The following is a 14,049-nucleotide window of genomic DNA, read 5'->3' on the forward strand; positions in this document are numbered from 1 at the left end:
GGTACAGAGGTCTGGGCTCGCCAAGCCCAGGGCGGGATTCTGGGAGAAGGAAGGGGCCAACCCCACACTCTCACACCACAGAGGGCTTGGGCGGGATGAGCAGACGGGGAGCTGGGTCCTGAGCAGACAGGCCTGGGGCAGCAGAGCGGTCCAGGGAGGCCAGGACCAGCCGTCCGCCAGCCAGGAGTGACCGGAGAAGGTCCCCCCGGCCACTCGTGGGGTGGCGGGCGTGCGGCCAGACCCTTGGGGAGCCGGGATTTGAGCGGTTCTCTAGGAGAGTGCAAAGCCCCCAGAGCCAGGATTTGATCTCAGCGTTAGAGACGCTGGTCCGCCAGCCGCTCTGTTTTCAGACAGCTCCGGCCTCGCGCCCGCCCTGCCCTGGCCCCTCGCCAGGACTGGACTTTGTGCTCTGCTTTGTTTTTAAACTAGAACTGAAGCAATATCTTCTCGCGCCCTTCAGGAGGGGGAAACACACACAGGTCACTTCTCAGGGTATCAGCAATGCATGCACCGCGGAAGAGCGGGGCTCGCCTCTCGCCGAGTTGGGGCACAGCGGTCCTGAGGGCGTGCTCGCAGGCTCTGTTTGGGGACTGCCTCTGTTCTGCGGTTGCGCCTTCGCGAGGTGCCTCCCCTTCACACGGGGAAGCAGTCAGGCCTCCCTCCCTGGCTGTTGTCAGGATTTCCGTGTGTTCCCAGTGGCTGACCCAGTGTCCGGAGCCAGGGTCTCCATGGCCGTTTGGTGAGTGAGCGGTCATTCCTGCCGCCCCCAGCCCTGCAGGCTCCTTCGAGGCCTGGGACACATGGCGGCAGGCCAGGATGGAGTTCCATCTGCCAGGGGGCTCCCCGCCCCCGACATGGAGCCTTCTCGGTAGGAGGGACCCCACGCACGTGACTGAGATGAGATGAGTCTTGCTCGTGGAGTCAGACATGAGACTGAAACCTGGGCAGAGTCTCCACGGCCTGTGAGTTAAGGGGAGTCCAAGAGGGCGAGGCCGCTGTCCAATACAGCAGCCACTTGCCGAGTATTTATGTTTAATTAAAACCCAATAAATTAAAAGCTCCTGTCTGCAGTCGCACCGGCCACGTTTCAGGTGTTCGGGGGCCACTCCTGCGCAGTGGCTGTTCACAGAGCCGTTCACAGAAGGTGACACGGCTCCGGGTGGCTCTGTCTCCTGGGACGCTCGTCCGTGGGGCCCCTGCGCTGTGCTGGGAGAACAGACCCCCGGGGAGCGGCCCCGGTGGAGGAGAAGCCGGGCCTTCATGCTCAGCTCCGCGGAGCGCTCAGGTGTTAGCAGCACCAGCCTGCCAGCTGGAGTGCGCCATCAAAGGAGGACCCTCCAGCCCTCAGGGAAACCCAGCCCAGGGACGCCGCCTGGACCGGGACGTCCCCACGGAGCCCCACCCACAGTGCGGCTTCAGAACCCGCATTTGTCCGTCTCCAGGTCCCCTGCCTTAGCCCAGCTCTCTGTGCACGCTCAGTCACTCAGTCGTGTCTGACCCCTTTGTGACCCCGTGGACTGTAGCCTACCAGGCTCCTCTGTCCGTGGGATTTGCCCAGGCCAGAATACTGGAGTGGGTCGCCATCTCCTCCTCCAGGGGATCTTCCCGACCCAGAGACTGAACCTGCTTCTCCAGCGCCTCCTGCATTGCAGACGGATTCTTTGCCACCTCGGGAAGCCCTGAGCCCCGCTAAGGTGCCCCATAACCTTCTCCCTCTCTTGTCACCAAGGCAGGTGGCTCTGTTGCCTCCTTGGGTGCCCCGGACCGTTGACACTTTCACCATAAAGATGTGTTTCTGCGTCTGCTTTCTGCGACCTCCCCTCCCAGCCCCTCGTTGGCTCTTTGAAGGACCGGGTTGGTCTTACACCCTCCACCCGCCCACTCCCGGCGGGCACTCCTCTGGACCCTCGGTCTGGGGCTGTTTCACCGTCTTGTGAGGTCGGCAGGCATCCTCTGGGAGGAAAGTCCAGGAGCTGTGCTGGCTGGGGTGGGCGCTCTGTACCACCGGGCGGCTGGGTCTCAGCCAGGAGCTGAGAGCTGGGCACCCGCTCCTTGCCAACCGTTCATGGGGGAGAAGTGATTAAAACGCTGGAGAGACTGACTCATGCGGAAATATGAGAAAAAGCACACGAGTCCCCAGATATGTTTAGCTTGGCTCCCACACAGGGGGGACACGATAAGGCTCCAAGTCAGAAGGTGCAACGTGAGGGGATCAAGACAGCACAGACGGGGGGCCCCCGGGGACGGGGACCAGACTGGGGTCTGCGCTCTGGGGACCCCAGCCTGAAGCTCCCCAAGCACCCCCCACTCTCGGCTCTGGCCCCAGGAGAGCCTGGTTCTCTCCTCCAGCAAACTCCCCAGCACCAGTCCCAGACCCGGCACCCTGTCCGGGGTGGGGGGTTGCCCAGCGAGGAAGCCAGACCTGCCCTCCAGCTGCTTCCAGTCCATCAGGAAGGAGCTCCTGAGGCCTCAGTGCTGGCTGGTCCCTCTTTCTAGAATGTTCTTCCCCGGATATCTGGATGATGGACTCACCCACCACCATCGAGCTGTGTTCAGATGACACCTTCTGCACAAGGCCTCCTGTATTCATTATGGCAACGTTATAACTGGCCCTCCTTTATAACACTGTCACCCGTCACAAAGGCCTCCTGACCCTCCAAACCCCGTTCCTCCATCCTGCCTGTCTATTCTAGACTCCAGAGTGCTCAGTACTTTGTAGCATGCCTGTAATTACTTGTTCAGGGTTTCCCTGGTGGCACAGCAGTAAAGAATCCACCTGTCCCTGCAGGAGATGCGGGTTCATCCCTGGGTCTGGAAGATCCCCTGGAGGAGAGCATGGCAACCCGCTCCAGTGTTCTTGTCTGCAGAATCCCCTGGACAGAGGAGCCTGGTGGGCTGCAGTCCGTGGGGTCGCAAAAAGACAGGACTGAGCAACGGAACAGCAAGGAGTCCCTTGTCTGTCTGGTCTGCTGTGTCTCCTGACTCTGCCCCTCGGGGAGGCCCAGGGCTCACTCACTGTCCCGAGCCCGGGGGCCTGCAGAGTCTGCAGGGCGACAGGACCGACACGGACCCAGGCAGGCTTGGTCCCCTGGCTCAGGGGTTCCCCATGGGGTTCACCGCCCCATCGCTCCCAGCCTGCGTCACCTCCTCCGCTCCCCGTGAGCCGGGCTGGGTCGCCCACAACGGTAAAGAAAGCGTTAACAACAAAAAAGAAAGCGTTAAACCCACCGGGGCGGGGGTGAAGATGCCAGTCAGACTTGCCCGCGTGACCACCCACCCGTGTTGATTCACCGTGGGGACCGCACACCCCCCACCCGCCCCCAGTGGGGACACGCGAGCCTCCTGCAGCAGCTGCGCCATCCCCCGCGGGGCGTCACACTCTGCGGAAAGCGGGGTCCTGAGAGGCCCAGCTTCACCCGCAGTGAGTGGGGCGGAAAGGGAGCAGTTAGGGCCGTTCCATCAGCCCGAACCGCCAGCAGGGGCTCAGTGTGCGCTCCGGGGTCAGAAACCCAGGAGGTCAGCCCCAGTGGCTCTCGGCTCCGCGTGGCTCCCGCTGAGCGGCTCCGAGAGGCTGGGGCTCCGTTTTCTCCCCTGAACCTGGTCCCACGGGGCCGCGCTCGTCGGCCGTGAAGCGCGGAGGTGCGGGGCGTGCTCGGCACGGGGCGGAGGTGGACCGGCGTCGTGGGGCAGTGAGAACCGGGCGGGCTGCGGGGCCCGCGTGTGGCCGGGAGGACGGGGCAGCCCTCGGCAGGGCGTCCCTCGTCCTGCGCTGGTCTTGGAGTCGGTCCCCCCGCCTGCCTGCTCCCCACCTCAGCAGCCTGGCCCGTCTTCCTCTCGGGCGGGGGCCTCGTATTACTCCCCGGGGCCAGCTCCTGATGCAGCTCCAGCACTGTGCCCAGCCGGCATCGGATGCGTGTTTCTGAAAGCAGTGAGACCCGTGCGGACGGCTTCTGTGTGTGCCGTGCTCAGGCGTGTCTGACTGTGTGTGACACTATAGACCATAGCGCACCAGGCTCCTCTGTCTGCGGGATTCTCCAGGCAAGAACACTGGAGAGGGTTGCCATGCCCTCCTCCAGGGGATCTTCCCAACCCAGGGATCGAACCTGCATCTCCTGCGTGGCAGGCAGATTCTTTTACCACTGAGCCACCGGAGAAGCCCCAGCTACTGTGCACCGCCTAAGCTAAGTGCCTTGTTACAGACGGAGGTCAGCTGAGGCCCCTGCAGGTTTCGAGCCCAGCCCAGGACCCCCCAGCCATCATCAGCGGAGCCTGCCTTGGCGTGAGAGGTGCCTGACACCTGGCGGCAGCCTCTCAAGTTCACCCAGCAACCCCGGAATGGTGGGTCGTCAGGAGGACGGACCAGAGCTCAGTGAGAGACACTGCCCTCTGAGCAGGAGAAGCAGAAGAAAGAATCCTGGAGAACCCAGAAGTCAGAACGAGGGTGAAGCCTTAGAACCGTGCCAACTGCGGTGTGTTGCCATGTGGATTGGGAGTTTTGAAGCGCCCAGGTTTTTCCAGGGGCAAGTGGGGTGGGCAGGAGGGCCAGGAGTGTGGATGAAAAAGGAGGTTCCTCAGCCCCACACCAGCTTTAATCTGAGGGCTCTGCCTTTATCAGGTTTATTTGTGTATATTTCTGGGTACAATTTCCTTTGAACAAAGGGATCTGTGACTCAAAGAATGTTTGAAAGCCACTTACTATTTCCAGTACAAGATCAAGGCGTGGAGCAATCAGGAATGGCTGGGACTGACAGGGCAGGCTTCCAGGCCGAAGGGCTGGAATTCAGATGAGGAGAGGGAAGGAGAGAGGGGCCGATGACAGGATAGTGGTGGGACCAGCAAGTGACTGGGGGGCAGCCAGGGCCCTCCTCGGATAAAGCGAGAGTCGTGTGGATGAACGAGATGTGGGGAGGGTTAGAGGGGCTGGGGCGAGGGCTGCCTGGTCTCTCATTTTCTGGGTCCCCTGAGTAGCAGGCCTATGTTTTAGGGTCCAAGACAGTGATTCCATAAACCTGGTTCTGGAACATTCCAGGCACCTCCCACCATCTTCATGAAGTCCACAGCCTGTGATGTAATTGGACAAGTTCCAGCAGGACCCGGTGCTCGGAAATGTCGCCCCTCCCCTGCTGTGTCTGACCTCCTTGCCCCAGCATTTCACAGCCTTGAGTTTCAAAGGCATTGATCCTTGTTCTCATACACACATTCCACCCAGCAGTGATAACTTTGGGTGTTCAACTCAGAGACTTGAAACTCATGTTCGTCCAAAAACTTGCACACAAAAGTTCATAGCAGGTTTCTTTGTAACAACGCAAAGCTGGAACCACCCAAATGTCCTTCTGTGGGTGAACTGTGGTACGTCCAACCCCTGGAAGACAGCTCGGTGATAAAAAAGGAACGAAAGATGGATGTGCAAACAGCTTGGATGGATCTCTAGGGAATTATGCTGAATTGAAAACTCCCAGTTGTAGTAGGTTACATGCTGTGATTCTGTTTATATGGGATACTCTTGATATAACAAAGTTACAGAGATGGGGAGCAGATTATTAGCTACCAGAAGTAAGGGATGGGACAGAGGGTGAGCCTTGATGTAAAGGGGACACCAGAAAGCCTTGGGACGATGGAGCGGTCCTGTATCTTGATGGAGGTGCTGGCTGCACTGACCTAGGCCTGTGATAAAATTGCATGGAAGGACACACACACAGAATGAGAGCTGGTAAAACTGGCAAAATCTGCATAAACTTTACAGACTGTACCAACGCCACTTTCCTGATATTGATATTTTACCATATTTATCCACCATGTAGTCACTGGGGAAAATTGGCTGAAGGTACACAGGACCTCCTGTGGATTTGTTTCTTTCTTTTATAAGTTCTTCTGGATCTATAATTATTTCCAAAGTAGAAAATTAAAGAAACACCGCCACACGGCTCAGATATCTCTGGGAGGGATAACCCTTGTGCTTCAATTAAGAGCTTGTAAATCGGTCAGTTTTGATAGCAGAGGAAGCTCTTCCCTGGCGGCCCAGTGGCAAAGAATCCACCGCGCAGGAGACGCGGGTTCCATCCCTGGCTTGGGAAGAGCCCCTAGAGAAGGGAATGGTAATCCACTCTCTCACCCAATTTCCAGTTTCGCCCGGAGGTTTTCCAAACTTTGCCGTGAGATGCTTTCATGTCGTGTGTAGGGAAACCAGATATACTTTGAAAACACTTTAGACAGTTAAGACTACGATCATTTAAGGGGGTGAACGGTGAATCCCCCCAACAAACGGCACCCTGTGTGTAAACGGCACCCTGAACCCAGGACTTCCCAAACACGGGAGGAGGGCCTCGGGGAGGACGGGCAGACACCAGCGGCACCTGCCAGGCTGGTGAAAGGAGGGATGGGAGAAGGCAGAGTAGGCGGTTTCTTCCCCCTCGAGTTAGAAAGTGAGCAGAGACTGAGATCAAACACTCAGGCCCTCCTGTCAACCTCTCCCTGTTTTAATTAAGCAGCCAGTCCACACGCCCACCCTCCCTCCTGCAAACCTGCTTTGCGCTCAGTGAGAGCCGCTGCCCAGCAGGCCACAGCTGAGCCTTCAGAAGCCAACAGCCTCGGGAAAGGCCAGCAGCCTCAGGGGCGGGCAGGCTGTCCCCCCCAGCCTCCTGCAGCAGGCAGAGCAGCTGCGGGTGGACCAGGAGCTGGGGGACATCCCCAGACCCTCCTCCACACGTGGGGACCCCCACCCCACAGCAGCGTCCCACCCACAGCGACCACCCCCAGTGGGAAATGCATGGTCCGGGAGGGGGCGTCCAGCCTGTAGCTGTGTGCGTCCACACGGATGAAACTCACACTGTGCTTCGCACCACGGTGTACGATGTGCTTGTTTTCTCTTCCCTGTTGTTTTTAATACTGGGAGCAGCCTTGGCGTTCATTTCACAGCAAAGGACGGCTTTTGAGTTTCAGTTCTGAAAACCACACTGGGTTTTCAAACTGAAGTCCCAGACCACTGATGGAGGCAACAAATCCTTTTTTTCGGTTAAACATAATTTTTATTTAATTTAACAGCTGTATTTATTTTAAAATTGCACCTAAGTTTGATTCTTAAAGGTTTCAACTAGGTTCAAAACTTTCACATTTTAAATGTATTTTTAATTGTTTTCTGGCCGCACAGTGCAGTATGTGGGCTCTCAGTCCCCGGACCAGGGGTCGGACCTGAGCCCCCTGCACTGGAAGCGTGGCTTCTTAACCGCTGGGCCTCCAGGGAAGTCCTGCGTGTTTCCTCTTTAAGAAGCCAATCTGTAACTTCTCTTTTTAAACGTGTACATATAGCATTCTTTTTTACCATTCTTTCCATCGTGGTTTATCCCAGGATATTCAGTAGCGTCCCCTGTGCCACGCGGTAGGAGCCTGTCTTTCGTCCATCCTGTCTGTGATACTTGGCATCTCCGAATCCTAACCTGCCGCTCGGAACTTCCCCGCCACCCGTCCTCCTTGGCACCCCCACGGCTGTTCCCGAGGCCCGGGATCCTGTTTCCGTCTCACAGACAGGTTCATCTGTGTCACAGCTGAGATTCCCCTATAAAGAGGCCCCCGTCCCTTCACGGAGGCGCCGCCCGGGTCTCCCGCCGCCTCGCCGCACCTCTCTAGCGTCCCCGCGCCCCTGCAGACCCTGCGCGTCCTGAACGCCTCCAGGTCCTCCCCCTTCCAGGCCTTTCGCTCCTGGCTGAGCCCGGACGCCGTCCTTCTGTCTGCTCCTGCTTCCCACGGCCGTGACATCTCGCTGAAGCCTTTCCTGAATTTCTCACGGTGCCTCCGGCCGCCGGCGAGCGCCTCTGTTCACCGATCGCGTGAGGGGTGGTGGCCCCTCGGGGACCCGGGCCTCCTCCCGCCTGTCCAGCGGCCCACAGATCGGAGTGTCTCCGTCCGCGTTTCCGATCGGGAGAGAGTGGGCTGCAGAAGGCGGGCCGGAGGGCGCGGGGCTGGGCCAACCCAGTGGCAGGTCCGCTCGGAGGAGGGCGCCGCTCCCGGGCTTGTCTCCAGGCGGAGGAGCCACCGCCTCCGTCTCCAGGTGGGAGCAGGCGTCATCTCGCAGGTGAGAGGTTTCCGATGCCTTGACGAGTCTTCTCAGAAGAGAAGCGCAACCCCCTGGGCTTAATCCAGAAAGGCAGGGAATAGGGGGAGACAGGGCGACTGGGGGGAGGGGTGGTGGGAAGGAGGAGGCCCGTTCCTAAAGCCTCGATGCCCGACCTTGCATTCGGAGCCCTCCCCACCCCTCCGGCTGACAACGCAGACTTTGGTCACACGGGGTAAGGACAGGTCCTGTCTCAGCGCCTTTTGTGAGGGCCTGGTGGTTAATCTAAACGAGGCACTTAGGGGCTTTCCTGGTGGCTCAGTGGTAAAGAATCCGCCTGCCACTGCAGGAGATTCCGGTTTGATCTCTGGTCGGGAAGATCCCCTTTCCTGGGAGCAGCTAAGCCCGCGGGTGCCACGGCTGAGCCAGTGCTCCTAGCCCCCGCATCTGGAGTCCATGCTCCCGCCGAGAGGAGCCGCGGCAGGGAGAGCCCGTGCGCCGCCAGGAAGAGCCGCCCCACTCATCACAACCAGCGGAAAGCCTTCACAGCGACAGAGACCCAGCACAGCCAAAATAAATACATACAATTATATATATAAGGGGGAGCACTGAGAAAATGGCCTGGCACAGAGTAAGTGTTCTGTTCGTTTTAGTTCATCCTCGCATCAGCTGCTCAAAGTGAGTACTATCCCCAGTTTACAGATAAGGAAACTAAAGCAGGAAAGAGAGAATTAACTCAAGGAGAATGAACGTCGCAGAACCAGCTCAGTAAAGAATGTTTAGTGAGCATCTGGACGTCCCAGGTGGTGCTAGTGGTAAAGAACCTGCCTGCCGTTGTAGGAGACGCAGGAGACATGGGTTTGATCCCTGGGTCAAGAAGATCCCCTGGAGGAGGAAATGACAAGTCATTCCAGTATTCTTGCCCGTAGAACCCCATGGACGGGGGGCCTGGCGGGCTGCAGTCCACGGGGTCACAGAGTCAGACGCGACCAAGCCCATACAAACACACGAGCATGTGGACGCCCCTGGTGGCCCCGTGGTTAAGACTCTGCTCCCACTGCACGGGGCCTGGGTTCCATCCCTAGTGGGGAAATACAGTCTCGGAAGCCGCGGGGCCTGGCCATAAAAAAAGGAAAAAAGATGGAATGCTTAGTGAACATCTGTCTTGTGAAGAGCCCTGGGAGGGTTCCTAGGAGACTGAAAGGTCCCCACTGCCCCCGAAGAGGTTCTGTTTTCTATTGGGCTGCTGACAAATGGAGGCTCCAATGGAAGTTAAAAATGTCCAGAGAAGGGCAGAGAAAACCCTGGAGGAAGGAAGGCGGGGAAGGAGGCGGCTTTAGACTGTCAAGGAGAGCTTGGCTGGAGGAACCACACCTGGAAAGTTCTAATTAGGGCTTGTGATTAGTGGAGAGAAAACCATCAACAGCTCAGAGGCAGGGAGATGCTTTTGTTGTTCAATCACCCAGTCGTGTCTGACTCCTTGCAATCCATAGACTGCAGCACACCAGACTTCCCTATCCACTGTCTCTCGGAGTTTGTCCAAACTCATGTCCATCAAGTTGGTGATGCCATCCAACCATGTCATCCTCTGTCATCCCCTTCTCCTCCTGCCCTCAATCTTTCCCAGCATCAGCATCTTTTTCAGTGAGTCGGCTCTTTGTATCAGATAACCAAAGTATTGGAGTTTCAGCTTCAGCATCAGTCCTTCCAATGAATATTAAGGGTTGATTTCCTTTAGGATCGAATGGTTCGATCTCCTTGCAGTCCAAGGGACTCTCAAGAGTCTTCTCCAGCACCACAGTTTGAAAGCATCAATTCTTCAGAGCTCAGCTTTCTTTATGGTCCAACTCTCATATCCATAGATGACTACGATAAAAGCCATAGCTTCAACTATTCAGACCTTTGTTGGCAAAGTGATGTCTCTGCTTTTTATATGCTTTAGTGAGAGTTAGATTTGCATCTGCTGCCCTCAGGCCCTGCACTCGAAGGAGCTGATTACAGAAAATAAAACTGCTGAGGGCCAGAGCAGGTCAAAGGACCCCTTGATCATGGGCCTCAAAGGTAGACTTTTGATCTCCACCCCACCAAGGAGGAAAAAGGGTACCCACCCCTCCACCATCATCATTAAAGGTAAACAGTAAAAGCACAGTTACAAGAAAGTGGCCCTCGACCTGGGGGCACATTAGATCCCCCAGGGGAGTCCCACCCCCACTTCAATTAGGCTGAGTCCCTGAGGGTGGGGCCCAAGTGTCAGGCCGTTTTCAAGTCCCGGTGACTGCTGTGTTGATGAACACCAGAAGCGAGGTGGAAGCCCTGCTTCTTCGGCTTTTTTTCTTTTTTCTTTTCTTTCAATGGAAGTGGCCAGAGCCTCTCTCCAGGCGAAGAACAGAGAGCAGAGAACTGGCTTCTCCTTGTGATCTTGGTCCAAACCCCCTTTTCTCTTGCTGAGGGATTCTCCCAGCAACCTCCAAGCAACCAGCTGAGGGACGCTGCCCTGTATTTTCGGCCCTCAGCTGTAGAACAAAGAACTCTTTGAGGTTTAATAAGAGGCTGCTCAGCTGTCTGGCCCCTGGGCTCGGATGATCTAGAGTGAGAGTCCGGCTGCCCCACCTGGAACAGAGCGCGCCTCGGAGCAGGGCTGGAGGACCCCAAAAGCAGCATCTCCGCTCCCAGCTCCTGCCTGCCCTGCTCCGAGCCTTGAGAGAGGCCTCAGCAGAGCGAGGTGCTGCAGGAGGTAAAAGCCAGCACAGTTAGGGGTGAAAGAGGAGAGCAAAAAAGCTGGCTTAACACTCAACACTCAGAAAACTAAGACCATGGCATCTGGTCACTTCATGGCAAATAGAAGGGAAAACAGTGGAAGCAGTGACAGATTTTGTTTTCTTGTGCTCCAAAATCACTGCAGACAGTGACTGCAGCCATGAAATTAGAAGACGCTTGCTCCTTGGAAGAAAAGCTATGACCAACCTAGACAGCATATTAAAGGCAAAGACATAATTTTGCCAATACAGGTCTGCAGAGTCAAAGCTATGGTTTTTCCAGTAGTTATGTAGGGTGTTGGACCCTAAAGAAGGCTGAGCACTGGAGTTGATGCTTTTGAACTGTGATGCTTGAGAAGACTCTTGAGAGTCCTTTGAACAGCAAGGAAATCCAACCAGTCAATTCCAAGAGAAATCAACCCTGAATATTCCTTGAAAGGACTGATGCTGAAGCTGAAGCTCTAATACTTTGGCTACCTGATGAGAAGAGCTGACTCATTTGAAAAGACCCCTGATGCTTGGAAAGATTGAAGGCAGGAGGAGAAGGGGATGCCAGAGGATGAGATGGTTGGATGGCATCACCGACTCGACGGACCTGAATCTGAGCAAGCTCTGGGAGACAGTGAAGGGCAAGAAAGTCCGGTGTGCTGCAGTCCGTGGGGTCGCAGAGTTGGACACGACTGAGCGACTGAATGACGGTTAGGGGTACAAGGTACTAGGATCTCAGGCAGCGAACCACAGCCCCCCATCTATGCCTCTCTCCACTGAAGGGAAAACCAGCTCGAATTCAACTCCTCGGTGGGAATCTGTCAATGCAGTGTCTCCCAAGCCCTCCGCTCCCTGCTTTGTTCCTGGGAGAAGCAATTTCCCACTCCTCTAAAGTGGTCCTGACCCCCTGGCGTTGGGGGGTGGGAGGCTAGGAAGTGACTGTTGAAAAGGGCTTGGGTCACGTGAGTGAGGCGAGGCCTGGAGGGGGCATCCCACCCACTTTCTTCTCTCTCTCTGGGAGGTGCTGAGTGGACCTGTCTGAGCCCGAGCGTGGGGCCTGCCAGTCATCCTCACCCCTGCCTTTCCACCGCTCACCTGGGCCTCTGCCTCTGCTTTCTGCACACCTGTGTCTCTTCGGGTCGTCCTCCCGCTGACACAAGTCCATTCATCTTACTCAGCATCTCACAGCCTTCGGGATAGCTGGCCACATGATGTAGAAGGTGGTGGTACGGTTAAAGTGACGATCTCTCGGTAGATAGTACACAGATATAGAGAGATGGATAGATAATTGATAGATGATGACAGATAAATGATAGGTGGTAGATAGACAATAGATATTTGACGTAGAGATAAACAGTAGATAGACAGAGGGTAGATAATAGATGGATAGATGATAGATGGATAATTGATAGATGATAGATAGACATCACATAGTGCTTAAAGCATACTTGCTCTTTTTCTCCTGTTTCTGCTACCTCCCTTGAGAGTTGACCTGGGAGGCTGGTGGATCAGCAGTGATTGGAAAGAGCAAACCACTGGTCCAAGACCCAGTGGAAGCAGTCAGCCCCAACCTTCCTGGACTGCCGTCCCTAGGGGGGAGAGACAGGACTGCCCATTCTTCATCTTCCTGTAGAAGCTGGGCTGAGAAGCTCCTGAGATGGACGTGACTTTCGATGCCCCAGTTTCCCTACTGGCTGCTGTAAGAAGGAGGCGGTCTTTCTTTTTCTCTGCCCTTTGAAGATTTGGGTTTAATTTACAAGGGAGGTGCTAACCTGACTGTAGTCCTGGAGGAAAACACCAGCTGAGAAAATGCAGTGTCTTAAGGAGGCGGACAAAGGAGAAGAAATGGCTACATTTATAATTTTTGTAATTTGGTGAGAGAAATGGAAAAATATTACTGAATAGTTATAAGGACAGGTAGGAAAGCGTTTCTAAGTATACACATATTAAGAACATGTAATGGACAGAGTGAAAGATTCAAATTCTTTTTTAAATGTAAAATTTTTCAATGTGAAAGAAAACAATTTCTATCATTAAAAAATATGTACAATTCTATAGGTTAAAAAAGAAAATATTTCAACATATATGACAAAGTAAATGTCCTTCATATATAAAGAGCTCTTAAAAGTGAATGAGGAAAAAATGAAAAATTCCAGTTTAAAAAAGTTCAATGCACAAGAACATGTAATTTACAAATGAAGACATACAAGTGTAAAACGTATATTCTATCAAGTAATAAAATAAATACCAACTAAAATAACAATGGAATTCTATTTTTTTCACTTAAATACTCAATGTTGTAAAGAATGTGAAAAACAGGAACCCTAATTCAAAGCTCCTGGGGGCAGCTAGCCAATCTGAATTAAACTCTTCAGATTCCTTCACTTAGCCACTCTCACTTTTAGGAATATCTCTTAAGAAAATAAAAAGAAAATCAACATGAAGATCCACATTTGAAGATAGTAATCATGGAGTTTTTAGTGATAATTTTATTTATTTTTTAAAATTTTTACCAGAGTCTTATTGATTAAATGTTGAGTTAGTTTCAGATGTACAGCAAAGGACTCAGTTATAGTTATCCATGTATCTGTTCTTCATAAGATCCTTTCCCTGTATGGGTCTTTATAGAGTGCTCAGTAGAGTCTCCTGTGCCATATACAGTAGGTCCTGATTATTTATTTTATATATCATGATGATTTTAAAATTAAGAACAACCTAAATGCCTGAAAATAGGAAATTAGTTTAATATCAGTTCAGTTGCTCACTCATGTCTGACTCTTTGCGACCCCATGGACTGCAGCACATATAACTAGTTTAATACAGTTTAGTACAAAAATATTGGATAGAATACTATACAGTCAATAAAAACCATGTCTTCAAAGAAAATTTAAGGACACACAAAAATGCTCACAGTACAATGTCCCTTCACTTCAGTCGTGTCCGACTCTGCAACCCCGTGGCCTGTAGCTCATCAGGCTCCTCTGTCCATGGGATTCTCCAGACAAGAATACTGGAGTGGAATGCCATTTCCTTCTCCAGGGGATCTTCCCCACCCAGGGATCGAACTCTTGCCTCCTGTGTCTCATGAATTGACAGGTGGCTTCTTTACCACTAAGCCGCCAGAGAAGCCCAAACCTCAATAAAATTGATTTTAAAAAATGACTCTGGACATCCCTGGTGTTTCAGTAGCTAAGACTCTGCACTTTCACTGCAAGGGGCATGGGCTCAACTCCTGGTCTGGGAACTAAGATCCCCCCC

Source organism: Odocoileus virginianus, chromosome 17, assembly GCF_023699985.2.
Source record: "Odocoileus virginianus isolate 20LAN1187 ecotype Illinois chromosome 17, Ovbor_1.2, whole genome shotgun sequence".
Classification (NCBI taxonomy): domain Eukaryota; kingdom Metazoa; phylum Chordata; class Mammalia; order Artiodactyla; family Cervidae; genus Odocoileus; species Odocoileus virginianus.